General features: G+C 35.1%; 1 long non-coding RNA gene across 1 annotated transcript in view; it reads right to left on the bottom strand.

Moving 5' to 3' along the window:
* Positions 1-1,287: 1,287 nt before the first annotated feature.
* LOC111088136 overlaps positions 1,288-6,850 on the bottom strand; it is a 20,500-nt gene continuing 14,937 nt past the window's right edge. The window contains exon 3 of the long non-coding RNA XR_002612737.1: positions 1,288-1,365. This is a non-coding gene — a long non-coding RNA (uncharacterized LOC111088136). The remainder of the gene's footprint in view (positions 1,366-6,850) is intronic.

A 6,850-nucleotide genomic window follows, 5' to 3' on the forward strand; every position in this document is an offset into this window, starting at 1 on the left:
AGAGCAGCATTCTCCATAGAGAGGCCTAATGTTGAATAATCTCAAGCCTTAGGCATGTTATGATGAAGATCGTAATTTGTAATGATTCGGGTTGTTTTCTAGTGTTTTTGTTTTTAATTTCGCGCAAATCTACACGAGGGTTGTCTGCGCTAGCCGTCCCTAATTTAGCAGTGTAAGACTAGAGGGAAGGTAGCTAGTCATCACCACCCACCGCCAACTCTTGGGCTACTCTTTTACCAACGAATAGTGAGATTGACCGTAACGTTATAACGCCCCCACGGCTGAAAGAGCGAGCATGTTTGGTGTGACGGGGATTGCGAGTCGAGCGCCCTAATCACCTGGCCATGCGGGGCATTTCCTGGTGAAGTCTGAATAAACTGGTTAACGTCCGCGGTATTAACTTAACAAACAGAAAGTAGTCATATCGTGATAATAGAATATTTTATACCTCCTCGTGACGTGTTAGGATTACTGACAGTTAGGATTACTGACGTGTTAGGATTACTGACAGTTATGATTACTGACAGTTAGGATTACTGACGTGTTAGGATTACTGACAGTTATGATTACTGACAGTTTTATTACCAAACTCAGAAACTGTTGTATTAACTTAACAAACAGAAAGTAGTCATATCGTGATAATAGAATATTTTATACCACCTAGTGACGTCTTAGGATTACTGACGTCTTAGAATTACTGACATTTTTATTACAAGTTAATTCCAGATATTGTGAAACAAATATAATAAGATAATAATTTATTTACAGTCGGGTATAAAATAGCAAGCAAGCAAGTACAATAAATAGCCACTACAGCGTAAAACACTAAGAACGGAGCTTTCGATACAATATAATATAATACCAAACGCTAGAACACAGCAAAAAAAAAAACTGTGATATACTAAGAACAGATCTTTTGACGTAACATAAAACAACGTAAAACTCTAGAACGCAGCAAACAAAGCGTAACATACTAAGAACAGAACTTCTGACGTGATATAACGTAACGTGAAAAGCTAGAACACAGAAAACACAGTATCATAACACAATGTAATTATTGATAATTTACATTAGAATTAATAGAAAAAATCATAAAATATAACACGAAAAATAATCGAAACTGGGGAAACTGCTACAAGATAACTATAGTAAAACGTATTAAATATATAACAAGAACAGTCTATGAAGAATAAACAGTCATTATTGCACTCTTTCGTGATAGAAGATGGCCAAAAGCTTCAGAAGGAAAATCAATTTTTTTTCCATCCTTACCATCTTTTTTTTTTCAGGAACGGACACCAAACAACGTTAACAAATTAAAATTTATTCTGTATGCTTCGACTCTCCAGGGGATGAAGGCAGCACCTGCCAACGAGATTAACATACGCTATGGGGTGAAATAAACATTCAGCGACAGGTTTTCAATGTTCGTTAAACATCCTGGCCATTTTTATGAACACTGTTTTATTACTTATGCATATTAATTATCTAAGCCTTTCGAAAAAGAAACGCGTCGTTCCAGACACGAATTGAAGATAATAGAATTTTTTTTTCTGTTATAACGATTTTTAGTTGTTTAATTTGTACTTCATTTATATACTTTCCTACTTTAGCGAAGAAAAAAAAATAGTAGAACAAAGAAGGATTCCAGTTTGTTTGCTTTTAAATAGTTATCGTTACAGATCCGAAAAAATCTTCACATTTACTCAAGACCTTTAGCTTCTGTTAATCAGAGCCAAAAGATCATAAGGCTTAGAAATAAGTGATGCAAAATATTATCAAAGCTTCCAAAAAGTTTTAATTGGTTAGGGGGTAATTTAAATAATCTGAAGATTATAATTCTGTACTTTAAAACTAAAGCAATATTTAAAACATTTATTTTATATCAGAGGTTCGATCCCCACCCTCTCTATCGGCTAATCATAAAATCATCGAATTTTAACAAATACTTTCCTTATTAATTACACTGCTTTATAATCTAAAGTTACTGTATGTTTGTTTGTTTTTTAATTTCGCGCAAAGCTACACGAGGGCTATCTGCGCTTGCCGTTCCTAATTTAGCAGTGTAAAACTAAAGGCCATCACCACCCACCGCCAACTCCTGGGCTACTCTTTTACCAACGAATAGTGGGATTAACCGTAACATTATAACGCCCCCACGGCTGAAAGGGCGAGCTTCAGATCGCGAGTCGAGCGCCTTATCCACCTGGTCATGCCGGGCCGCTAAAGTTACTGATTAATGAATTCTGATATTCACTGTATTACTATATACATATATATGGACGCGAATTTGCCCTATAATAGTGTGCTTATATTTGGGGCTAACAACATCACAAAATATTCCCCGCAGTTAATCTTTTGGGGATTTATAAAAGTGACAATCAATTCCTTATCGTTGTTAATGATTGTTAGGGCTGCCTTGCCCCTGGGGAGTAAGGACGGCGGCATATTGTCTCTGTAAATTTGCCTTAAATACGAAAATATAAATACTATTTTTTTATGCAATCTGCATAACATTAATGATATTGATTCTGTAAGTAGAACATAATAATAATACATTAATACTTTGTTGGTTCGGATAAAAATATTCGCATGTGAAACAAATTCTTTTATTAAATCAAATTACTCCAAGAGGACTCTGCTGTTGACGTGGGCCGTATGGACACTTAGAGCTTAGGACTCTGCGGTTGACGTGGTCCGTATGGTCACTTAGAGCTTACTTAATGCAATCTTCTCTTGATAAAACATGTACTCGAAAAAAGGAGTTGTTCTACGAAGAAAACCTCACCAGAATCTACCGCGTTTTTTTTTGGAAATTTCACAATATCAAAAGATGTATAAGTTCTTCACTATAAAACATATATAATTTAACAAAAACACAACTTCGCGTTCTTTTCTTTTGTGATTACCTTTCTTGTAAGTTTTTACTTGTCTGAAAAACATGATATTTACTTCGAGACTAGTTATTTAAGAGCATAAAATTCTTATTCAAGTATTTTATAGCCATGACAGCAATATAAAACAAAACAACTCGTATTTATATTTCAAAAATACTCTTTTTGATCGTAGTTAAACTTAAGTTACAGTAACAGTTCAAGAATTATATACAACTGATTAAGAGATTAAAATGTGTAGTAAAAATATACTCTTCAAGATAATTACTTGAAAGTGACTTTAGTCTACTAAATACGTGTTTTTCAGGGATTAAAATGTGTAGTAAAAATATACTCTTCAAGATAGTTACTTGAAAGTGACTTTAGTCTACTAAATACGTGTTTTTCAGGGATTAAAATGTGTAGTAAAAATATATTCTTCAAGCTAGTTACTTGAAAGTGACTTTAGTCTACTAAATATGTGTTTTTCAGGGATTAAAATGTGTAGTAAAAATATACTCTTCAAGATAATTACTTGAAAGTGACTTTAGTCTACTAAATACGTGTTTTTCAGGGATTAAAATGTGTAGTAAAAATATACTCTTCAAGACAGTTACTTGAAAGTGACTTTAGTCTACTAAATATGTGTTTTTCAGGGATTAAAATGTGTAGTATAAATATACTCTTCAAGATAGTTACTTGAAAGTGACTTTAGTCTACTAAATATGTGTTTTTCAGGCAGGGGTTTTCCTAGTGTGCTGTTGATTACAAATTGTACACCTGTAAAAATTGTTTGTTTGTTTGCAGTTAAGCACAAAGCTACACAATGGGCTATCTCAGCTCTGCCCACCACGGGTATCGAAACCCGGTTTCTAGCGTTGTAAGTCCGCAGACATCCCGCTGTAAGTTCGAGTAGATAAATGTTAAAAAGTATACTTAAGATTATCAAATTCCATTCCGATAAATAAATGTATATACTCCAATATTATTCATTTTTTGAATCATTTGTTAGTAGGCTTGAATATATGAGGTGCAATAAGGTGTCATGTATTAACAAATAATGAAGTTAAAATATAATTTTGCAGTTGAAGGAAATCCTCAGGAAAAGCCCTATTTTCAGGATATTTAAATATTAGTTACTGCAGTTCCAGCTTACCCCAAAATTCAAATGTCATCTGGAAGGTGTATATACAAATTTTAAATGTCAATTACTTGTTCTTAATAATAAAATGAATGAGTCAAAGTTGTATTAACACGTCGTTCTAACAGGCATCAATTTACGTATATACCGAAATTCAGTAAGAAACGAACGTGATTCGATTTAATCCTTTTGATGTTGTTTTTGTTTTTTTAGAAGAATTCATTCTGTTTTCTTAAACCTAATTGGTTTTAGTGATATGCATTTGAAATAGGTTTAGAATATGTTATCTTTCATTATGTTTGCCTGAAAATGATTCTTTAGCTTACTGGAAAAAAACTTTTATAAGGAAGAAAGGTTAAACGTATTACAAAAAGAATCGAGATCATTAATAGTTGGTTATTTGATTCAGTTCAAATTTTCCCATGACTTTTATGCTACTGTATCGAAAATTTAATTCGAGGCGAATGAAAGTTTATCAAACATTTCTATAAGAAGAACAAAGAATATTGAATGTCATTGTTAGGTGTTTATTTTTTAGCAGTTACTCTATTAACGTTGCTGGAATTAAGGAAAGGTCATAGGTTAGGCTTCTATAGGTCATAGGCTAGTTTTTTAACTCACCCAGTTACACCCATAAGAAAGTTAACTAGTCAGAAACAGCAGAAAGAAATGTAATATTCATATTAATTTTTTGTAATTTTTATTTGTTTACTGTCTCATTGACTTTGTGAATGTGACTGTTCAAAATTAAGGTCATGCTACTCAAAGAGAAACCGCAACTAAGCTTTTAGGCTTAGAGACTGCACATTTTCATACGTAATAAGAGCTGTCATTCACCATAACAGTTTTTTTTTAGGTTTAGGGCTAGAAAACTTTTGTAATAAGAGTTGACATTGGCCTTAATCGAGTTTGTCACGTTTAGGGCTTGTAGGCTTTTGCAATAAGAGCTGGTATTGGTTGGAATTGAGTTTATTGGATTTAGGGATCGCGAGCTTTTGTACATAATAAGTACATTGGTAAGATGTGTGAAAGGAATTCTGGAATAGAAGTTCCTGAGTTTCTTTTTGAGGTTCACACTTTAGGTTTTGTGACTTGAATGAGATTTCAGTGATCAACTAGAGAACAGATAACTACAAATGATACTGCTCAAGCTCTTGAAAAAAAAAAACGTTTTGTGTGTAACATAACCATTGAATACAGAAAAACTAATATCATTTATATTTTACAAACTTTCTATTGAAGTCGATAAGAGTGAACACGTGAAATCTTTAAAAATATTTGGCGAAAAAAATAACGAGATGTTAAAACTTTTATGTTAGAAACAGGTGTAGAACGTTCTTAACTTTTCTTATGTGAAAATATCCTTAGAACGTTCGAAACCTTTCTATGAAAATAGCAGTAGAGCTTTCGGAACAGTTTTGTGTGAAAATAGCTGAAGAACGCTAGAAAATACAAGAGAACGTTTGATAATTTTTTGTGCAAAATTAGGTGTTGAACATTCGAAAATTGTTTACTGACGTCAAAAATAAAATAAACCAAGAAGCAAAATTTTATGAAACACTCCGTTATCACAGAAATATGTACCAAAATGGATAAAGTGTTCAGAAAAAGATGTGTTAATACAGTGAAGTGTATATTCGCGCAGCTGGTGCCACATATACGTGTAAGATGGTAATTTATTATCTCAGAGGCTTAAAGTTAAGAAAAATCGAGGAGATATAGGGTTATTTTACCCCAGAGAAGACGCACACAAATACCGTTATAAAGATGATGTAGAAATGATGAATATTCGCGTATATTCGCGCAGCTGGTGCCACATATACGTGTAAGATGGTAATTTATTATCTCAGAGGCTTAAAGTTAAGAAAAATCGAGGAGATATAGGGTTATTTTACCCCAGAGAAGACGCACACAAATACCGTTATAAAGATGATGTAGAAATGATGAATCTCGAAATAAGCATCGTGATCATTTACCATTAGGATAGACGACAAAATGTGATCATTAGTGATCTGATTTCGTGGTTGTTGAACGCCAGCTATAATGTTATACGTGGAATCTCTGGGTGGGGAGGAAGGGGAGGTTAAGCAGAGGAAGGAGTAAACCTAATAGAAAGCTCTTATCCTAAAAGCTGAGACCAATTAATGGCAAAAGTCATTCCTAGTCTTTTCATATCGATCAATAGGTCTTTACGCACGCTGCAAGTGTAAGCTTTCAGACTTTTTTCGTTTACGGCGGAGAACCATTTTGTGATTATTTTCTATCTTTTTTTGGTCTGGCATGGCCTGGTGGTTACGACTATAAGGCCTGTCATGGCCAGGTGGTTAGAGCAATGAGTCCTGTCATGGCCTGGTGGTTAGAGCAATGAGTCCTGTCATGGCCTGGTGGTTAGAGCAATGAGTCCTGTCATGGCCTGGTGGTTAGAGCAATGAGGCCTATCATGGCCAGGTGGTTAGAGCAATGAGTCCTGTCATGGCCTGGTGGTTAGAGCAATGAGGCCTGTCATGGCCTGGTGGTTAGGGCGATAAGGCCTGTCATGGCCAGGTGGTTAGAGCGATAAGGCCTGTTATGGCCAGGTGGTTAGGGCTATAAGGCCTGTCATGGCCAGGTGGTTAGAGCAATGAGGCCTGTCATGGCCAGGTGGTTAGGGCTATAAGGCCTGTCATGGCCAGGTGGTTAGAGCAATGAGGCCTCATGGCCAGGTGGTTAGGGAGCTTGATTCGCAATCTGAGGGTCGCGGGTTCAAATCCCCGTCCCACCAAACATTCTCGCCCCTTCCGCCGTGGGGACGTTATAATATGATGATGAATCCCACTATTCGTTAGTATAAGAGTAG

This window comes from Limulus polyphemus, unplaced genomic scaffold (assembly GCF_000517525.1).
Source record: "Limulus polyphemus unplaced genomic scaffold, Limulus_polyphemus-2.1.2 Scaffold3201, whole genome shotgun sequence".
NCBI classification, from domain to species: domain Eukaryota; kingdom Metazoa; phylum Arthropoda; class Merostomata; order Xiphosura; family Limulidae; genus Limulus; species Limulus polyphemus.